Source organism: Rhinichthys klamathensis, unplaced genomic scaffold (genome assembly GCF_029890125.1).
Source record: "Rhinichthys klamathensis goyatoka isolate OS25496 unplaced genomic scaffold, OSU_Roscu_1.1 h1tg000692l_1, whole genome shotgun sequence".
Lineage (NCBI taxonomy): Eukaryota > Metazoa > Chordata > Actinopteri > Cypriniformes > Leuciscidae > Rhinichthys > Rhinichthys klamathensis.
The window spans coordinates 173,227-195,305 of NW_026607119.1; the positions used below are offsets into that span (position 1 = coordinate 173,227).

At 41.7% G+C, this 22,079-nt stretch overlaps 1 protein-coding gene across 2 annotated transcripts in view; it reads right to left on the reverse strand.

Annotated features, from left to right (window-relative positions):
- htr2cl1 (5-hydroxytryptamine (serotonin) receptor 2C, G protein-coupled-like 1) overlaps positions 1 to 237 on the reverse strand; it is a 163,919-nt gene extending 163,682 nt beyond the window's left edge. For both annotated transcript variants that reach the window (XM_056242059.1, XM_056242058.1), the window contains exon 1: positions 103 to 237. The gene's annotated coding sequence lies outside the window, so the exon portion shown is untranslated. The remainder of the gene's footprint in view (positions 1 to 102) is intronic.
- Positions 238 to 22,079: the final 21,842 nt, after the last annotated feature.

Below are 22,079 nucleotides of genomic sequence, written 5' to 3' on the forward strand. Positions count from 1 at the left end.
GAAGAAAGATATGGACTACATCCATCTAAAACGAATTAAATAAATAAACACCAGTGTTTTCTCGCACGTAAAAAGAATAAATGTTATTTATGATTAACTCACCCATTAAGGAATCGTCTGTCTCCTCTGACCTGCCGGCATCCTTGCATTTCTCCTCTCCTATTTAGTCTTCTTTCACTTTCATTGATGACGAATTCCTCAAGAACGCAAGCCCGTGGCAGGACGAGGTGTGCTCATTCAGACTGAAGCGCGGAAAGAGAGAGGGAGGGAGAGAGAGAGAGAGGGGGAGAGAGCGCGCGCGCGCGCCGTCACTGCCTGCAACCAGTCGCACACCAAATAACGCGCGAGGATCCACAGGCTGTGTGTTAATGCAGCTGCGCTCTGGCGCACGGCAACGGGTAGCAAGGGTGGTGGCCAGCCAGTTTATCTGTAACGCATCTCACAGTACTCGACGGTCCGGTTTAATTACTCTGAATGTGCAATTAGTGAACGACTGAGCACTTTTCCCACCATCAAGAAAACCGAAAGTCACGCACAGAGATCGTTTCATAATAAAGTCGTCTTAGTGCATGTGTAAATCAATCCAGAGCCAAAAGCTAACATACCAGAAGTTAAATTAGCCAGTTTTGTAAATGTCACTTCTTCACAAACCAATTTACATAATGCGTCTTTAACTACTAGCAGGCTACATGACTTAAATTTAATCAAATTTACAGTACAGATTTGTGCATACTGTTGCAGTGTACATAAAAATAACACACACATATATATGATCAAATACAGTGAAAGCAGTACATACTGTGTAATATAGCTATATACCCGGTATATATATATATATATATATATATATGACTATTGGAAAATATTTTAAAATGTAATTTATTCATCCCAGTTTAGAAAAATATTAGGCAGCAAAAAATGGTTTTGAAAACTGATAAAAAAAAAAAAACATTATTTATAATTGAGCACCAAATCAACAGGGTGAGTTCTTTAAGATCATGTGACACAGACGACTGGAGTAGGCCTAATTATTCTTATACAATTATGGATCCTAAATAATTATGTACAATTACTGTAAGTACATATACAAGTACTTAGTTTTACAAACACACACACATGTGCATTTTATTCATGGTGGCAAAGACATTGGAGACAAAAAACGATGGGGAGTAGAGTTCGGGCCATAGGCATTGTTAGACCCTATTTTTATGTCTTTCATCGCAATCCACCCCTAAAAATCTGAGATTATAGCTGTCAACACTCTGAAGTATCTGCGATTATGTGATCTCTCTTCACTTTGCCTGAACCAAACAGCTGCAGCGAGCTATCGGTGGTTATTTCCCTTAGAATCAACCCTTACCAGTCCCTTATCTTTTAAAAAATCTTTAACGATGGTTACATTAGGTATTCTCCTTAGTCGGTGGCAGACTCGCTCATAGGCAGGCTGGCAGTGTTCTGCATGGAGCACTGTACCCGCACACAGCTGTTCACAGAAGCACACTTCATTTCTCTGTGTCTCATCAGAACGCTCTCTGGTCCAGTGAAATCACAACATCAAATGCAACTAAATGTCTCACCTTAACTGATTTACATCTACTGATAAACAGATGGCATTTGTTTATTAAAGCAAAATTGTCAGTCAAGCGAGATTCAAAAAAGAAAATGCAAAACATTTTCTGTTTTTTACAACATTATTTTTAAATCATAACACCTCACATTATTCTCAGTGATGATTCATTACTCTAATACTATATTTAAGGGGTGCTAATTTGTTATATATAATGCAAACATATCACCAAAACTTTTTATGGTTTTATGAGATTCACCCAAATGCAGTCAATCCTCTATACAGTCAGGAGCGTCTGCGCTCTTATGTGGTATGACTAATCATACCTAACAAAACACCTTTTCAAAGAGGCAATTATGAAGGACTGCATGGTGCTGTGTGGAGTAGAATACGATTAGATGAGATCTGCAGTTGAGCATTTTGGCACCAGCCCAGTGCTGAGTGCTACGTGTTAAATTATACAGACCCAGCATGGTTCCTACGAATGGCTTCGTTGTGCTTCTGACATATCATTTGTGACAACAGCGGGGACCTGAGCTTCCCCTAAAGCCAAGCTAGGACAGATCGACCGAATGCACAGAGGCCAAATGGAGCTCCATGAGGGTTGGAGGGCAAGAGGAGCAGAGCAATAAAATAGCCAGTCTATGAATGAAGATTATGGGATTTGAAAGGTCAACCAGATCCAACTCAAATGTCTCAAGTATAATCATAAAAGCCAACACTCATTACTGGGTCTACTGGGGTAAGAGAGAACTGAAATAGACCATATAATGGTCCGGGATGTTTAGTGGAAAAAATCTCATCCTAGAAGAGCATAAAAGCGCAACTCCTACCTTTAGTTCTGTTCTGAGTACCGCCCTCCATCAACGCCTCCTATGTGCATTAGCGTTTGTCTAAGTGACCTTTATGGGAGGTGATGAGTGCAGACCCCTGGAGGAAAGAAATTTTCCCTTCTCTTACCCAGGCCACAGGCAAGTCTAATGGGCCTCACAGGAACATCTCGCACCACACACACACACACACAAAGCGTATCAAAATAGCTGAAAGGTAATCTGGCCTCCCTCTCCAACTTTACCAGCAAACAGGATCATTAGACTACTCAACAATGATGAGGGATATTTGAGGCACATTTCCCCCACTTTCAGGAAAGATACATTTGGAGAATGTCAAACGACGATTCCTGCTTTCCACACCCACATATGCACCTGCTGCATGCACACCTATCATTAAGGGCTTTGTAGAAGAAAAAGACACAGAGAAGCAAGGGTATTATAACCTTTTCTCCTGGGTTCCTCATCTTCCTGTCATATGCTGTATATGGCACTAGAGCTTCTCTGAGCAGACCTTACTAAACTAATAACAAGCTAAGCCCGGTGGGAGAAATTGTGTGGGTTAAGTCAGTTTTAGAAACAAAGGTTCACATATTATGTTCACTGCAAGGAAATGTAAAGATGCCCTAGAATTGATGAGGGATAATGGCTTGTAATAAATATCAAGGTCTGAAAAGCCACTGAAAAGCTACCTTATGCTGTGATTACAGCTTTGTTCGGTGTACAGCTGAGGCTAGCAAGTGGCTTAGTTCAGCCAAAAATGGAAATTCTGTCATTATTTACTCATGTCAAAAGGAGTAGTTTTGGTTTGAACATTGGGGGAGTTTTAGCGGGTTTTATTCCTTTGTTTGTTTATTGTTTATTAATCTTGGCGCAAGCACAGTATACAGTGATTCGCACACCAGAAAGACACAGTAAAATAAACCAGGCTTCAGTCATATTGTGCTGTTAATTGGTCTGATAAATTATACAAATGATTCTGTGGTGAAGTAAATACTACAGAAAAAAACCCAAATGTAATTTCTATATTGAATAAGTTAGTTTCTTTAAAAATAATTAATAAATTCTATATTAGTACTCAATTCTATTTTGTAGAAACCAAAGCTTGAACTTACAAGTGTATTTTGCTTGGAATTGTTTGTTATGTGTACAATGAATCTTTGAGTAAGTATCAAAGTTATAAAATTAAGTAAAACCTAACATTCTAATACTGTTGTTCCCATCATGCACTGGGTCATGAAGAATTAATAAGGTTGCATTTTTCACAGTTTTCTAGTTGTACAGTTTTATCGTACTCAAACGTTCCAGAGTATTGCAAAGTAAACTTCAAACGAGTAAGTAGAAATGGCCCAACTGTTACTGTGGAGGTTGCGGCAGAGACGAAACTGGATCTAAGTGCAGCAGTCTTTTATTAAACAAAAACAAACGTCCCGGGTTACGTATGTAACCCTAGTTCCCCGAAGGGACGGACGCTGCGTGTAATCGCAGTGGGAACGCCCCAGCGTGACGCGTCTGAAGCATGAATGAAATCAGTCAATGGAGAGAATGAGCGTACGGCGAGTGACGTCATAGACCAGGAAGCTATAAATATCCCCTGAGCACACAACACGCCAGCTTAAAAGTCACTGAAGCAGCGACCCAAGGGGATGCCGAGAGTATGGCAGGACACGCAGCGTCCGTCCCTTCGGGGAACTAGGGTTACATACGTAACCCGGGACGTTCCCCTTCAGGGACTACCGCTGCGTGTAATCGCAGTGGGAACGCAATACCCACATCCCCATACGACCAAATCCCCGTCGTGTGTCATTAGGAGACACAAGCCGACGAGAGAACCTGAGCCCCGGGAGTGGAGCTAAGGTCAAGGGAATAAAACCTGACGAAAGTGTGCGGTGAGGACCAGCCTGCCGCATCACAAACGTCCTGAAGAGAAGCTCCTGAAAGAAGAGCTGTAGAGGCAGCCATACTCCTGGTGGAATGAGCCCTTACAGCCAAAGGTGAAGGCTGATGGGCCGAACCGTAAGCAAGCGAGATGGCCTCGACCACCCACTTGCTCATCCTTTGCTTAGATGCAGGACACCCTCTCTTAGGTGACCCAAAACAGACAAACAGTTGTTCCGATCTCCTCCACAGAGCAGCTCTGTGGACATACGCATCTAAAGCCCTAACAGGGCACAGCAAATTAAGTTTCCTCTGGTCTGACGTCAGAAAAGGCGGAGGACAGAAAGCCTGCAGAACTATAGGTCTAACCAAAGTGGTCGGCACCTTAGGAACATAACCTGGTCTCGGACAGAGAAAGGCCTTAACCATACCAGGAGCAAATTCCAGGCACGAGGGAGCCACCGAAAGTGCTTGAATATCACCAATCCTTTTTAGAGATGAAATAGCAAGAAGAAGGATAGTCTTAAGAGTAAGAAACTTTTCCGAAACTTCCTCGATGGGCTCAAAAGGAGCAAGGGAGAGGCCTTCTAAGACGATGGCCAGATCCCAAGCTGGTACCCTTGTGCGAACTGCAGGCCTCAGCCTCAGGGTGCCACGAAGGAAGCGAGATATAAGTGGGTGTTTCCCGAGGGAACCTCCACTTGAAGGGGCGTGGTAAGCAGCTAAGGCCGCCACATACACCTTCAGTGTGGAGTGGGATAACCCTGTGGAGAGACGGTCCTGCAGGAAATCCAGCACTGTACCAACCGGGCAGTTAACTGGGTCCTGCTGGCGCTCTCCACACCAAGAGGTGAAAAGTTTCCACCTCGCGGCATATAACTTCCTCGTGGAGGGAGCTCTGGATTGGAGGATGGTCTCAACGACCTCAGCCGAGAGACCAGAATCTATGAGCTGGGCCCCCTCAGAGGCCAAGCCCACAGCCTCCATAGCTCTGGACGGGGGTGAAGGATCGACCCACTCGCCTGAGAGAGCAGATCTCTCCTGATCGGTATCTCTAGGGGAGAACCGTCGAGGAGAGACACTAGGTCCGAAAACCATACTCGGGCCGGCCAGAACGGGGCTATAAGCAGGAGACTGAGCCTGTCCCGGCGAACCCTCTCCAGAACTCCTGGGAGCAGAGCGATCGGGGGAAAAGCATACAGGCGTGACCTCGGCCACGGATGTACCATAGCATCCAACCCCAGTGGGGCTGGCTGGCTGAGAGAGAACCACAGTGGACAGTGTGATGTCTCTCGGGACGCAAATAGGTCTACCTCGGCACGACCGAAATGTCCCCATAGGAGCTCCACCACCTCGGGGTGAAGACTCCACTCCCCGGGCCTCGGCCCCTGCCTCGACAGGATGTCTGCCCCCTGATTCAAATACCCCGGGAGATAAATAGCTCTGAGAGAGAGAATTTTCCCCTGGGACCATAGAAGGATCTGACGTGCCAGTTTGTAAAGCGGGCGAGAACGCAGACCCCCCTGATGGTTGATGTAAGAGACCACCGATGTGTTGTCTGTCCGGACAAGAACATGGTGGCCTCTTAGGTCTGGGAGGAAATGTTTCAGGGCCTGAAACACTGCCAACATCTCTAGACAATTTATGTGCCATAGACGGTGATGGTCCCCCCACAGACCCTGAGCCGGGCGACCACTCATGATCGCCCCCCAACCCGTGAGAGAGGCATCTGTCGTTAGCATAACGCGACGACAAGGAGCTCCCAACACAGGGCCTTGGGACAGAAACCAAGGATCTTTCCACATAACCAGGGCGCGATGACACCGTCGCGAACTCATGATCATGCGAAGCGGATTTCCCCTCGGGGAGAACCCCTTGGTTCTGAGCCACCACTGTAACGGTCTCATGTGCAGGAGGCCAAAAGGTATCACGTTGGACGCAGCTGCCATGAGACCTAACAGTCTCTGGAACTGTTTTACAGTGGATGACCGGCCTAGCTTGACTTGATCTACTGTGGCAAGAATCGAAGCAACACGAGCAGGTGACAATTGTGCCTGCATCGTCATCGAATCCCACACTACACCGAGAAAAGTGGTTCTCTGTAATGGAGAAAGAACACTCTTCTTGGCGTTGAGTCTCAACCCCAACCTCTTGATGTGAGCCAGAACGACATCTCGATGCCGAACCGCCTGTTGTTCCGATTGAGCTAGGATTAACCAATCGTCTATATAGTTCAGAATACGGATGCCCTGCAGCCTGAGCGGAGCTATAGCTGCATCCATACACTTCGTGAACGTGCGGGGTGACAGTGCTAGGCCGAACGGAAGAACCCGATATTGGTACGCTTCGCCCCCGAAAGCGAACCTCAGGAACTTCCTGTGTTGAGGGAGGATAGATACATGGAAGTAAGCGTCCTTTAGATCTATCGTGACAACCCAGTCCTCGGATCTGATTTGTGACACGATCTGTTTGAGAGTGAGCATCTTGAATTTGAGCTTTCCTACAGTGCGATTTAAGACACGCAGATCTAGAATGGGACGCAGCCCTCCATCTTTTTTCGGAACGATGAAGTACCGGCTGTAGTATCCTAACTCCCTGCTGGTTGGAGGAACCCGTTCTATAGCCCCTTTTTGCAGCAGAGTTTTTACCTCCTGTTCTAATACCAGAGCCTGCTCGGGGCCCACCACCGTGGGCAGAACCCCTCTGAACTGAGGTGGACGCGTTCTGAACTGAATAGCGTACCCGTTCTTTATAATATTCAGGACCCACTGAGAAACATTGGGAAGCATTTCCCATTCCGCCAGGAACTCTACTAAGGGAACCAGCCTCTCGAGGCTGGCCTCTGGATGAACATCCCGAGTGACAGACACAGCGCCCTGTAACATACTGGCAGGAAACAGCTGGTCTGAACACTCCACAACCCTCCTCGGAGGGGGCGAGCGTCCCTCGGGAAATCGCTCGCCGAGTCTCTCTACGCCCTGTGTAGGCAGGGTTAGTAGAACAGACCCCTGAGGGCATCGGGAAAGACAGGGCACCGTGTTCTTGTGCGGTGAACTCAAGTCTCTCCCGATGGGGACCACCCTCAGAGTCCTGACGTTCAGCCCGTCAGGACTTTTTCGACGCGGCCTTCCTGGCGACAATGACTGTCCTCAGATCAGTCCTGCCCCGAGACGGCCGCGCCGGAGAGCGCCCCGCCTCGTCCCTCCAGTTTCCCTGCGGGGGGGCACGAGACGCGACACTCCGCTTCTGCTGTGCTCTTCTTGAAGAGGAAGAACTCGACGGCTGGGACTGCCCTTTTCGCTCAGCAGCCCCAGTGACACGTATCTTGAGAGGGATGAATTTAGAAAAAGCAGCCGCCTGTTTCTTCTCTTCCTGGAACCTCTCCGTGACCGAGTGAAGAGCGTCACCGAAGAGGCCCACAGGCGAAACAGGAGCATTTAAAAGGAGAGACTTATCTTTTTCCTTCATCGATGTCTGACTCAACCATAAGTGCCTTTCTGTGGCCACCATGGCTGCCATAGATCGACCAATAGATTTAGCGGACTCTCTGGTGGCACGCAGAGTGAGATCAGCAGCCATCGTATGCAAACACGCAGCCGCCTGCCCAGCCGCCGAGTAAGCCTTCCCCACCAGCACAGAGGTATTCTTTAGTGGTCTAGATGGAAGAGCCGGCGCTTTAAGTGAAACCGAAGAAGCAGGAGAGAGATAGCTCGCGAGCGTCTCCTCCGCCTTCGGCATCGCCACATAACCAGCAGATTTAGCACCAAAAATGTTACCATAAGCATTTGACTGATTCGTGTAAATTCTGCTAGAAACCGGTCTAACCCAGGTCTTTGAAACCTCAGCATGAAGGTCTGGGAAGAACGGTAAGCACCGGCGAGACGGTTGAGGACGTGCAGACAGAAATCTATCATCTAGTTTGCTTTTAATTTTAGAATCCTGTCTATCAGCTGGCCACTCGATACTGAGCCTTTCAACAGCCCGAGATAACACATCCATCAAACCTTCTTCATTTGCAGTATAATGTGTGACACTAGAACCCTCTGATGCAAAACTTTCGACATCCAGATCCTCAGAACTGGATAATCTTAATTCAACATCATCATATGCCTCCACCTGGGCAGAAGTAACCGCCGCAGCGCGTGCTTCCGAAGCCGGGTGAGAGGCACCGGATCCCGCCGGAGAAAGCTGAGATAGGGCGGGGCCCGTCTCAACATCGCCGGTGAGATCCATCTGCGAACCCCAAGTCAAGCGCCGCCGCTCTGCCTCAACAGAAGCGGGACCCGAGCCTTGGGGAGCTCGCAGCAAACCACTCTCCTCAAAGAGCGATCGCCGCGAGCGCAGAGTTCTAAGAGGAAAGCGTTCGCAATGCTGACAGTCGACTCCCTCGAGAGCCGACTGAGCATGCTGAACACCCAAACAAGCCACACATAACTCGTGTGAATCCCCACCCGTGATGTATCGAGTACAGGGGGGAACACACTTTCTATACTGCTCGCTCATATTGGTTTTTTTATATATATATATATATATAGTGATAAACTCCTGACAGAACAGACAAACACAATCGACAGATTCAGACACACGCACAGAGCTGCTGAAGTGACAAAAGCTGGCGTGTTGTGTGCTCAGGGGATATTTATAGCTTCCTGGTCTATGACGTCACTCGCCGTACGCTCATTCTCTCCATTGACTGATTTCATTCATGCTTCAGACGCGTCACGCTGGGGCGTTCCCACTGCGATTACACGCAGCGGTAGTCCCTGAAGGGGAACTCAAATCTTTAACAAACAGATACTCAGGATCAGGAACAAGTTCGGGGAACAGAACAACCAACAACATGCAACATTAAGAACAGACAAAAAAACAAGACAGAACACAGGGTTTAAATAGGCAGAACTGAAGAGCAAATTAACAAGACACACCTGAACTGAACTAACAATCAATCAGAAACTATAGAAACAAACAGGCAGGGAGCAGAGAAAGACAGAACTGAACTAATTAACAGATAAACTAAACACAGACCAGGGGCATGTTCAAGATCACAACGGTGCGCAACGTTTTGCTACGGTTTCCGGGTTGAACTTCATGTTTCCTGGAAACGGCGTGCACCGGTGTTTGAGATGCGTTTTCTCTTGTTTGGTGGGCGTGTCACAACTGCAGTCCAATCAGCAGCAACATGTATATAAAGCACACGGTATTAAAGAGAACTCGCACTATGGAAGTAATTTACAAATGTGTTCGATACGCAACAACTAAGGATATCAGAAGACATGTTTGTGGTAAGTATTATTGTAAAAATATAGGATATCAACATAATGATGTAGTTGTTTATATTTTTAGCTTCATTGCAAGTGTGTAACATTTGGTATAGAAATAAACAATGCATGTAAAGTGCTTTTCCTAAAAATGAGAAAGAAAATACAGGGTATTAATAAAACATTATGAACAACAAGAATGTGAGGCTAAATAAATGTGTTTTAGTCTTTATTGTAAGATGTGCTTCCATTTCAGTTTCCACAAATCCCTTCACTCGATTGGGATGTTCTCTTGTGTTCTGGGCGGTAAGTGCAGTAACTGTAACATCGGGCATATTTTGTAGTATTAAACATATTTATACCGACTTCATCAGGCTTCGAAAATTCTTCACAAAGAACACAAAAAGCCTTCTCAGCTGCCGTAGTTGCAACTCTTGCGTCATCACAACAGTGCGTTCAACGCATCACCGTTTCTGTTTAAAAAACGTTCTGCAACGTTTTGTCGGCGCTGAACGCAGCCCCAGGGGCGTAGCTAGGACATTATTTCTGGGGGGGCCAGCTTGGGCCAGTCTTTTATTTGGGGTGGCACTTGATTGTCAAAAACTACTATTTTAAAACACACGCACCACGTCACTCAGGGTATTCTCGCGGCTCGTCAGGCCATAAACAATGGATTGAACTTCCTTATGGACACTAAATTAATGTCTTATTGATAATCCATGTTATGGGATGGGTGCTTAAATAATGTGCGAGTGCGATCCGTCATGATTATGTGAGGGGTTAGAGACGTTAACATGAGACGGGGATGTTTTTAGTGCAAATGACAGAAAGTTACAATATGAATTGTCATTTTAGGCGATAATTTATTTAGGTAAACCATAGCATTTTAAGTGCAATATTCAATTTATTTGTGATAACATAACATATCTAAAGAGAGAGAGAAAAGAAAAAAACATTACATCACAAATAAATAACAAGAGCAGATAGTATGTCTAAATAGAACACACATTTAATAACATTGCAGGCTCATGCCCCATAATACACTCTAGATAGGCAAGAAAAACTAGAAGAAGAAAAAATATCAATAATATGTACAATGTAAAGTGAACAGTATCACTACAAACAGTAGTAGACTACAACAGTATCACAAACAATGAACATTATTACAAGCTTACTGCATGATATCGATTTTGCATACTGCATCAAAGAGATTGATGCAGAATGATAACACAGCACTGGTGGTTAGTAGACAGCTCTGACACACTGACAAACCGACAAACCAGGTCTAGAAGGGGCACTCTTTGCTTGTGTGTTTGGTTGGGTGACAGTTAAGGTTACAGTTTGACAAGAGTTTAGAGTGTGACAAAAGTACAATTTCGATCGCGCCCGCGCGCGCGCGCGCACACACACACACACACTCCAGCATTGCAATCTTGACATCGCAACCTGTTCATTATGCTGCGTTCACACCAAAAGTGAATAAAGCGAAATGTATTGCCATTTAGAGATTTATTTATTTGTATTCTCCGTGCAAATTCGTGCACCGAACCGTCGACGCCCGTACCGTTCAATACGAATACATGTAGGCTACCGTTCCACCCCTAGAAGATAACTATATGATCTTATTTCAATTATGCTTTCAAGTATCACCAACTTACTCACCTGTTAGTTACAGTGGTATATTCAGTGGGCAACATCTCCATTAAGCGCTGTCAATGGGCAGGCAGGGGGGCCGAACCTTGACCAGTGGTGGCCGTGGCCCCCCCTGGCCACCACGTAGCTCCGCCCCTGCGCAGCCCAGAACAGAAATCAAAACAAACTGACATTGTGACACCAACTAACTGGACAAGTTAAATGTACTTATTCTCTTTGTTATTTTTTATAAAATAACTAAGTACAATTATTTACAAAATAATTACAAAAAAATAATTAAGTACAATTTACTTCTTCTTTTTTTTCTTCAGTGTATGCAATGTTAAACATTTACAATTTTTCACTGTACATGGTAAGGCAAATTACAGTGAACCAAATACGTTTGATTACTGTAGCATTTTTACAGTGCTTTTGTGTAAAAATTAAATATTCTTTACAGTATTCAAAATATTCCATGCGTTTCACAGAAAAAAATAAAGTCATACAGGTTTTGGAAAGTATGAGGGTCAGTAAATGATGACAGAATTTTCATTTTTAGGTGAACTATTCCTTTAAAGTTCAAGAAACAGTTGCCTTGAACAGTTAGAATGATGGTATATATATACACTATTGCTCAGCTAAAATGATCGCACAACTATACAAGAGAGCAATTGGTTTATGTAAGAGAAGAAAGCAGCAGCTGTCATAACAAGGCTGTCTTAGAAAAGAGATGACAAGTAATTGAGCACCATTTGACATTATCGTTATTTTGCATCAGCTTAGCGTAACAAATCATGTTGTTACAATTAGATGCGCACCGCAGAATGACATCCAATCACGTCACCTGAGGACACAGCATGTACATACTTTAGTCACTGAGTTAATCGGCATATTTTTTTTCAAGATTCGGTGCAAAAACAGTGCCCGGAATTTCTTTATTAATGGTGTTTTATTTTCCCTGGAACTTGTTTCATGTTCAGCCACGAGAGCAGAGCAGTCATGCATTGAGGATTGCATTTAGAATCTGAACAAGACCAGGGCTGACTGTTCACGTGTAGCTCCTCTTAAATGCGGATCTGGGCTCAATTTTACAGTCGCTCCTCTAGTGATTAAATGTTCAGAGTTCGGTTAGAAGAGCTGATTCTGGAACAGCCTTTACCAGACAGCCTAGACTGAGCCCTAAGGGTCAAGATTCATCCTCACTGCACAAGTCCCACTGACTGACCCCCAACCCCTTCTTCACGCACAACTGAATAAACCACAACAGGCGAAGCATGCAGACCCAAGCGACACCCTATTTAATGGGTCTCCTCACTGATAGTGTTTTCCCGGCTTCAGCGATATGATGATTTGTGCTATAAAGAGGCTTCTTATTTGAACAGGCCATGCTTGGGGCTTTGTAATTGGCAGGAAAAATATAAAGAGAGGCATTTATCTGCTCATCAGGAGCTGCGATCATTGACCTAAGCTTGGCCACCCTGCTCACAATTGCTGTTTCTGTCTCTTTTTTCTTGATAAGAATTGCGTTTATTTAGACGTAGAGTCTTCTCTTTATGACCACAACACACAGGAAATGTTTCAGGCGAGCACTGAAATTTGCCAGGTAGCTTCAGTAAATGAACAGTGAACAATAGATATATACGAAATAGTGGAACTGTTAATACAACATGATTAAATATGGAGACGATTAAAGCATAGTCAAAAGTTTGCATGCATGTATGTATGTATTTGCTATTATATATATATATATATATATATATATATAAATATAAACGCTCACCAGGATTATTAGGAACACCGTACTAATACTGTGTTTGACCCCCTTTCGCCTTGAGAACTGCCTTAATTCTACGCTGCATTGATTCAACAAGGTGCTGAAAGCATTCTTTAGAAATGTTGGCCCATATTGATAGGATAGCATCTTGCAGTTGATGGAGATTTGTGGGATGCACATCCAGGGCACGAAGCTCCCGTTCCACCACATCCCAAAGATGCTCTATTGGGTTGAGATCTGGTGACTGTGGGGGCCATTTTAGTACAGTGAACTCATTGTCATGTTCAAGAAACCAATTTGAAATGATTCAAGCTTTGTAACATGGTGCATTGTCCTGCTGGAAGTAACCATCAGAGGATGGGTACATGGTGGCCATAAAGGGATGGACATGGTCAGAAACAATGCTCAAGTAGGCCGTGGCATTTAAACAATGCCCAATTGGCACTAAGGGGCCTATAGTGTGCCAAGAAAACATCACCCACACCATTACACCACCACCACCAGCCTGCACAGTGGTAACAAGGCATGATGGATCCATGTTCTCATTCTGTTTACGCCAAATTCTGACTCTACCATCTGAATGTCTCAACAGAAATCGAGACTCATCAGACCAGGCAACATTTTCCAGTCTTCAACTGTCCAATTTTGGTGAGCTCTTGCAAATTGTAGCCTCTTTTTCCTATTTGTAGTGGAGATGAGTGGTACCCGGTGGGGTCTTCTGCTGTTGTAGCCCATCCCCCTCAAGGTTGTGCGTGTTGTGGCTTCACAAATGCTTTGCTGCATACCTCGGTTGTAACGAGTGGTTATTTCAGTCAAAGTTGCTCTTCTATCAACTTGAATCAGTCGGCCCATTCTCCTCTGACCTCTAGCATCAACAAGGCATTTTCGCCCACAGGACTGCCGCATACTGGATGTTTTTCCCTTTTCACACCATTCTTTGTAAACCCTAGAAATGGGTGTGCGTGAAAATCCCAGTAACTGAGCAGATTGTGAAATACTCAGACCGGCCCGTCTGGCACCAACAACCATGCCACGCTCAAAATTGCTTAAATCACCTTTCTTTCCCATTCTGACATTCAGTTTGGAGTTCAGGAGATTGTCTTGACCAGGACCACACCCCTAAATGCATTGAAGCAACTGCCATGTGTGATTGGTTGATTAGATAATTGCACTAATGAGAAATTGAACAGGTGTTCCTAATCCTTTAGGTGAGTGTATATATATATATATATATATATATATCACATTTCAGTATGTCTCTCCAAAGTTTGGGCTAAAATATACTGCTATGTGAGCAGTACAAGGCTCAAATTGATATGTCATTTTCCATCTGTAATTTGCGTTAGCTTGTAAAGTACAAATGAAAATGGATCACATTTAAATGTGCATGAAAATGTTCACTTTTTCAGTTGCAAGTTTTTAAAACATATCTACAGTACAACTCAGAATTGAGTTCAGTGATTATATTTCAGAATCAGAAGAGTTCATTGATTATATAATTCAGTGAAGGTTGACTAATCTTTGAACTATGTTACCTGCAAGTCTCATCAATGAGGATGCAACAATGGAGAACAAGCTTAAGGGGGTGTTGAGAACCAGAACCAAGCAGACTGCTCAAGTTGAACTTAGCTGTGAGCTTCTTTTCTATTAATATTCCTGGAGGTGAGGAATAATACAAGAATTGTCAAAATCACTCAGTATTACTTAATCTAATCCACCACTATCTCAAGTACAATTACAAATTAATTGTATTCAGTTGTGTTGTAGGCACTAAAAGAGTCTATTACTTTATAGTCACTTAAAAATATCCTGGCTCAGCCACTGCTGCTCATATGCAAAAGAAATAGAGAAAGAGAGATTTTATTAGTGACAATGCAAATTCCCTCCTGCCATAACCACCATGTTGTCTCACATGTAAATATCTTACGATAATAAAAAAAGCTCTCAGAAAAGCCTCCATACACTGGTCTGAGCCATGGCACGGTGGGTGAGGCATGTGACATGTAAGAGTAGTAAATGAGCAATAACGAAATTGAGGAAAAGTCATCATGAAATCAAAATGGACAATTCGGGGGTTTTTTATAGAATTTTGCAGCATTTATTATAAATGATTTATCCATGCAAATCATGGATAATTTTTTTAAATCATGTGCCCTCGTAATCTTTAATCAAAATAACTTCCCCTCCCTCTTGCAGCGACATCTCTTTTCTAGTGACGTGTGTACAAGCGCAAAGGCGGGACAACCTGTCACTCATATGAGATCGCAGCAATAGCAAACCACATTGATCCAATGATACATGTAATTCCCAATTCCCCAAATCAAGTCCCGACCAACATTTTTTCTTCTTTAAAAAGCCCCTTCAATAGTATACGTCCCAATTACAAAATAATAACTTTAGTTGTTATGTTTTTTTTGTTTTTTTTGCTTTTTTCAATGACAAGGAAGAAAAAAGGAATGCTATACATCATGACAATAACTTTAGAAAATAAAATTTTGAGTTTACAAAAATATGATTCAAATACAAGAAAAAATGCAAGATATTAAAAATGCACAGGAAGATTTACGTAGAATGTTTTTTTTTTATTACGTTTTTATAAACATATAAAGAATATTGTTTTACTTAGCCCTTTCTCCCTCTTTCTCTGATTTTCTTTTGGTCTGCATGTACACTTACCTGGCACAAAGACCGTAAATAATAACACACACTCTCTCTCTCTTTCTCTCACCAAGACAGTTTTGGAATTTGACATGTCATGACATTTGGCAGACAAATGTGTCGTGACAGTTAGCTGGAAAGTTGTAGCAGTGTTTCCATAAAGTTGGTCAGAGAGGCAAACTTTACAGAAAAACAAGAATACTTTGCACACAATGGTATGGTACAAGAGTAAAATACCAAACAAAAACAAAGTTTTGTTGCATACCAGGAAATATCCCACAAGTGAAGCTTCTAAAAAGTCTCTGACAATGTATTGAAAATATCATGTTTCAATTTCAAACTAAATGAGCAGAGCCCGTTGCTTCTGCTTGACTCCAGAGGTCTGGAGGTAAGAGGTTTAAAAGCAAGGCTCCCTGGAGCCAAACATCTGAGAGATTGACTGATCGATCCGTTCTCCCTGCCGCAGTGAAGACTGTTGTGTGTGTGTGTGTGTGTTGCATCGGAAGGCTATTTAGCGGATGAACTGGAATGCAATTATTTATTGAACGTAACTTTCAAATTGCATTTAAATACAATTGTATGATATTCACTCATGACTCGGTTTGACATAGGATACGATTCTCTCACGATATACTTCAAAGAAAGCCAAAATTAAAATGGCAAGTTTTTTAATTGTTACTTTTGTTTAATTGTAAAAGACATATGATAAACAGTTAACAAAAGTACTGTTCATTAACCAGAATAGAAATATTCATGATTCTGCTTAGCTAAAAAATACAGAAATATGTTAGACAATAATATGTGTTTCTGAATACATACATTTAGACAGTTTTAATATTTTATTTTATTTATTAATAATAATTAATAAACATGTCCTGGTTTACCTATTTGATGCACTCTTTATGTCCATTAATCATTGTTTATATGTAAATAAAAGCTAAACTATACACAATACATATTGTTAAATTTTTGTATTGCAATATATTGTGACACTATGTTTCACCTTCTATGAAAAGACTGAGCTTCAGCAATAACTTGACCTAGTACATTCAAAATAAGGATTCCACACTTCTCCCAGTTCAGCCACAGTCCAGTCCATGTAATCCTCTTTCAGACTGAGGATTATAGTATATTATGTGCGGGGCACCTATGGGTAAACCATCCTGTTTAATCTCTAAAGAGCGATACATTTCAATGTCCTTAACTGAAAGAAGAAAACTTGCAAACGTCATTCTTTATGTGTGTGTGGGAGAGATTTGAAATCCCAGAATTAGATTGGAAATACCTGATTTGCACTCAACCCGTTTAACTTGCATAATGCCCTAGGAAGAACTCTGGCCTCGCTGAGGTAAACACAGATTTTTTTTGTCTCTCATGTTTGAATGGGTCACTACATTATCTCAAATTGTCCACAGCAGAATTTATACAGAAGAGAATGTCCTAGTTTCTCTACTATAGGCAAAGTAATGGAATAAAGAGACAGAGGGCCAAACACATTAAATGTATCTGAGCGAGAGAGAAAAAAACAAGCAGAACCTTCTGCACACAAGTTTCAGGGGCAGACGTTGGTTCAGTCCGTGAATAGCCAGTTCTTCCAGCCACTAAAGACCAATTACACCTCTTGTAGAATGGGAATAGGAGAGTGCTTAGAGAGAGATAGGAGAGAAATAAGGGGGAAAAGAAAGAGAGAGAAAGAAGAACACCTGTAAATAGCTAAATCCTCTGCAGGCGCGATGTGGTGTCATTTGGTTTGCTCCCCTAGGACAGATTCCCTAGTGCAAGGAGAGAAAATGAGATTAAACAACATGTACTATTAAATCTGACGGCATGGGGGCTTATTCAGAGCAGACACCAAATGCCGCCTTTTTCCTATCCTGGACACAAAGGAAAGGGCAAAAACCCGTATGGAGCATGAACTGAGTTTGCTTTTCGTCTGACCTGATTTAAGGTAGCTGAATCCATGTGCATAGACACACGCGTACTGTACATGATAAGGCTGTGTTTCCACGCTCATTTTGGAAATCCGGTGAATTACTTGCACAACGAGAAATAATTTGTTCCAGCTATGCAAAATGAATAATAGACTGAGAAATAGCAGTGCTGCAGTCAGTTTGTCAAACTGTAAATAAATGAATATATTTGTCAAGTTGCTTAACTGAAAATCTGACATTGTAATGGTTATTTAGATCAAAAAAAAATTTGTGAGATCACAGAGTCATTTGTAAATGTTTCAGTTTAAACATGTGCAATATTATGTGCTGTCCTACAAAAGTTACTATAAATCTTTCCTGCACCAGACATGTTTTTTTTTAAATGTAATGTAAAAACTGAGTTAAGACATTTTTGACTTTGTAAGACAATTTGTTAAAAAAAAGTTATATTGTGAAATATTATTACAATTTGAAATAACTGTTTTCTATGTAAATATATTTTAAAATGTAATTTATTCCTGTAATACAAATCTGAATTTACTCCAGTCTTCAGTGTCACATGATCCTTCGAAAATCATTCTAATTATGCTGATTTGGGCTCAAGAAACATTATTATCAATATTGAAAATAGTTGGGCTGCTTAATTTTTTTGTGAAAACTGTGATGTTTCTCAGGATTCTTTGATGAAGAGAAAGTTCCAAAGAACAGCATTTATTTGAAATAAAAATCTTTTGTAACATTAAAAAATGTCTTTACAATCACTCGATCCATTTTCATCCTTGGCAAATAAAAGTTTTAATGTCTTTTTCTTTTCTTTCTTTTATCTAACTCTAAACTTTTGAATGGTAGTTTCCAAAACTGATAATATTAAGAAATGTTTCTTGAGCAGCAAATCAGCATATTAGAATGATTTCCGAAGGATCGTGTGACAGTAATGATGCTGAAAATTCAGCTTTGCCATCAGGAATAAATAACTTTGAAAAAAAATATTCAGAGTTTTTTGCAGTGTGGACAATCAATCAACAGCAGCATTGTGTCAGTCCCTGAACGGTGCATTAAAGAAGCTTCTTCCAGCCTGACCCGACAATACCTTTACGGTTTGCTGATCAATTCTCATTCTGTTTCTTTCTTCCTCAGGCAAGCTGACATTATTCATTGATGGAAAAAATATTAACCGGTTCCAGGTGTTATTTTCTCCAGCTGATCATTGTCCAGATCCCATCTTCTAACAGGAAAGCCAACCTCAGAGTGAAAGCGTGATCCTTTATCAGCAGAGCACCACACCACCACGGCTACCATTGGCCATTGCTATCTGTCACACAGACCATCATACCCTCAATATCTATCCTTTCTACCTGAATAATGGTAGAGCCAGCAGTGAAAAACAATGATCCAGCACATGCTAAAACAATAGCAGCTTCAACTGTCATTCTCAAAGTGAAACCCAGAATCCCAGCATCCCCCAGGGTGAGAGCCAGACCCTCCTGCCTGGCTGGAGATAACAATTGTGACAAGCTCCAGTAAACCTGGGCCCTGCAGAGGGACAACACAATACAGCTTGTTTCTCACCAGCATAAAGGAATAAAGAAAGAGTTTAACATGTCAGACATGCAATATTTATCAGTTTACACATGCTGATGCTCTTCGGGAACGTCTTGTCTCGCCATATTGTTTTGTTGTCGTCCGGCTTGTCATATTATCTCACTGACTACATCTAAATCATGCTTGCGAAGCGGCGAAGTCTTTGTTGCATGCTTCCTGTTCTTTTTCGGTTTGTTGCTTTCCTAGAGCTCCTTGTGTCTCCTTTTACTCTTCCTCTTTTTCTTTCTGTGCATTTCCATTTCCCCCCTTTTCTTTCAGTTCCCAGCAGGGGTATGACAGGTCTTAGGGAGCTGCAGAGGGATTTAAGTTGCTTTGCTTTGTCTCAAATATATTAAACCGAAATCCTGCAGATAGCATCCTACTTCTTAAAGACGTTAATTGACTGTGACTTTTTGATGTTTTGGCAAATAGGATATAGCAGAACCTTTTTGGAGATATACGAGATTAAAATCAGCCAGAAAGTGTTTACATAAATTGGATTCTGCTTGTGCTTTTGTAAAGCCTCCGTGGTACATGCTTAAGTAGGATTTGTTGATCTAAGATATACTTTTTGGTGCTTACGCTACATAGTGTGCATGACTCACCTAGAGGAAGAATTCATTTGAATCGTGAAAGCTTGAAACAAGATTGAAAACATGTCCATACAAGCTTATACAAACATTCTTTTAAAACATTCAATAGAAAAGAAACGGTGCAGGCTTAGATTTGGGTCTATACTGCAGAAAAAGAGGCTAACGCTTTAGGGTTAGGGTAACGCTGTGATGCAGCTGCCGGTTCATTCAATACCTGGGGCTGGTTGCATAAACTGCCAAGACTAGTCTTTAAAGTTACTTAGTCATCCAATCTTTTTCTTTAAGACTGTTCAAAACTTTTTAAGTCAGTTACATAAAAACGTTGATTGGTCTTATTTGATACTGAAAAGTAATACTGATTGCCCCTAACTAACTGCTAGTTGCTCATACTAGCTCTTAAGACACAGTCTTAACATAATGCCTATGTTTATGCAACTGACCCTAAATAAAGACTGTCTAGACTAGAGATGGCTGTTGGTTACTTAAAAGTATAGTCAAACTTGTGAATATTAGCGAAATGTCTGCTCATCATTATATATTATTCCATGAACTAGATTACACAGTAAACATTTAGGGTTAGGTAAATCTCAAGTCAATGATGACACAATAGATCGCTGTTCAAATAATGGAGCACTGCCAAAGGAATCATGCAATACTAATGAAACACACTTTCTATTCAGAGTGTCAGTCAATCCACACATAGTAGCAACTGGATTTGCCCGTTCTTTGTGCATCTCTATACATGCAAGATAAAATGGTGCACACAGATCTTCTAATCATGATAATATCTCTCTGGCTCTTGAAACTCATCTAGATTGAGTTGTTTAAAGGCCAATTCACACCAACAGACACAGACCAATTTGATGGTGTTCCTTTGCTCTAATAAGGGCCAGATTTGATACGCACTACCATTCAAAGATTTTGGGTCAGTAAGAAATTAATACTTTTAAATAGCAAGGATGCATTAAATTGATCAAACATGGCAGTAAATACCTTTACAATGTCAAAAGATTTTTATTTCAAATAAATGCTGTTCTTTTGAGCTGTCTATTCACTTTCTATTCTATTAAAAAAAAAAATTAAGCAGCACAGCTGATAAGAAATGTTTCTTGAGCACCAAATAAATACAGCCTTGGTGAGTAATACCAGACTTTTTATAACATTTTTAAAAAGTCTTACCAACCCAAAAAAATTTAACAGTGCTGTATGTGTATCTATATATTTATCGTGGTCAGAATTATTGGCACCCCTGGTAAATATGATCAAATATGGCTTCTGACACTTACTGCTCTGAGACAAGAAGGTTGAAGATCCAAATGTAGTTTTATTGAAAGGGTAATCCACAATCGTAGTCGACAACAGACAAGAGGTCAGAGCAGTAAATCAGTCCAATAAAACAAACAAATCCAGAGGGTGAGACAGGAACGGGAAAACCAGGACACAGGCAGATATCAAAAACCAGGAACATGGAAAACAGAGGAAAACGATGAATGTAAAAACCAGGCTTATATGGGGTGAGCTAAACAAGGTAAGGACATAGGTGAATGTGATCATGGGTGATTAGTCTGGGCAAAGGATTGTGGAAATGTAGTTTGTGGATGTGTGGTGATTGTCCGGGTTTGAGTGCTCTTTGATGGTTATCCCGGGCACTCTCACTGGTGAGCGTTACAGCTGTAAAAATAAATCTGCATTGTTTATCCTTTTGATTTTTCATTAAAAAAATTAGCAAAAATCGAACATTTCATTGAAGTAAAATAATTGAAAGTGGGGGGGGGTCACATTATGAAATATGAAACATTTCTGAAATTTGAATATGAAATTTCTCCAAAACACGTTGGCCACAATTATTGGCACCCCTAGAATTTTTTATGAGTAAAATATCTCTGAAGTATATTCCCATTAATATTTACATTTTTAGCACACCAGGGTGACTAGGAACATGAAATTGTCTAGCTATGACTTCTTGATTCACAGAAGTGTAAATATGAGGAAACACAAAGGCCAAATTCCCTTAATCATTTATCACAATGAGTAAAACCAAAGAATATAATTCTGATGTGCAGAAAAAGATTGTTGAGCTTCACAAAATAGAAAGCAGCTGTAAGAAAATAACAAAAGCATTGAAAATTCATATTTCCATCATCAGGGCAATAATTCCAATCAACTAAAGATGTTACGAATCTGCCTGGAAGAGGTCGTGAGTTTATATTGTCTTAATGCACGGTGAGGAGGAGAGTTTGAGTGGCCAAAGACTCTTCGTGGGTCACAGATGGAGAATTGCAGAGATTAGTGGAGTCTTGGGGTCAGAAAGCCTTAAAGAAAAGAAAAAATCAAACAACCCCTACATCCCCACATTTTGCTTGGGAGGGTTTCAAGA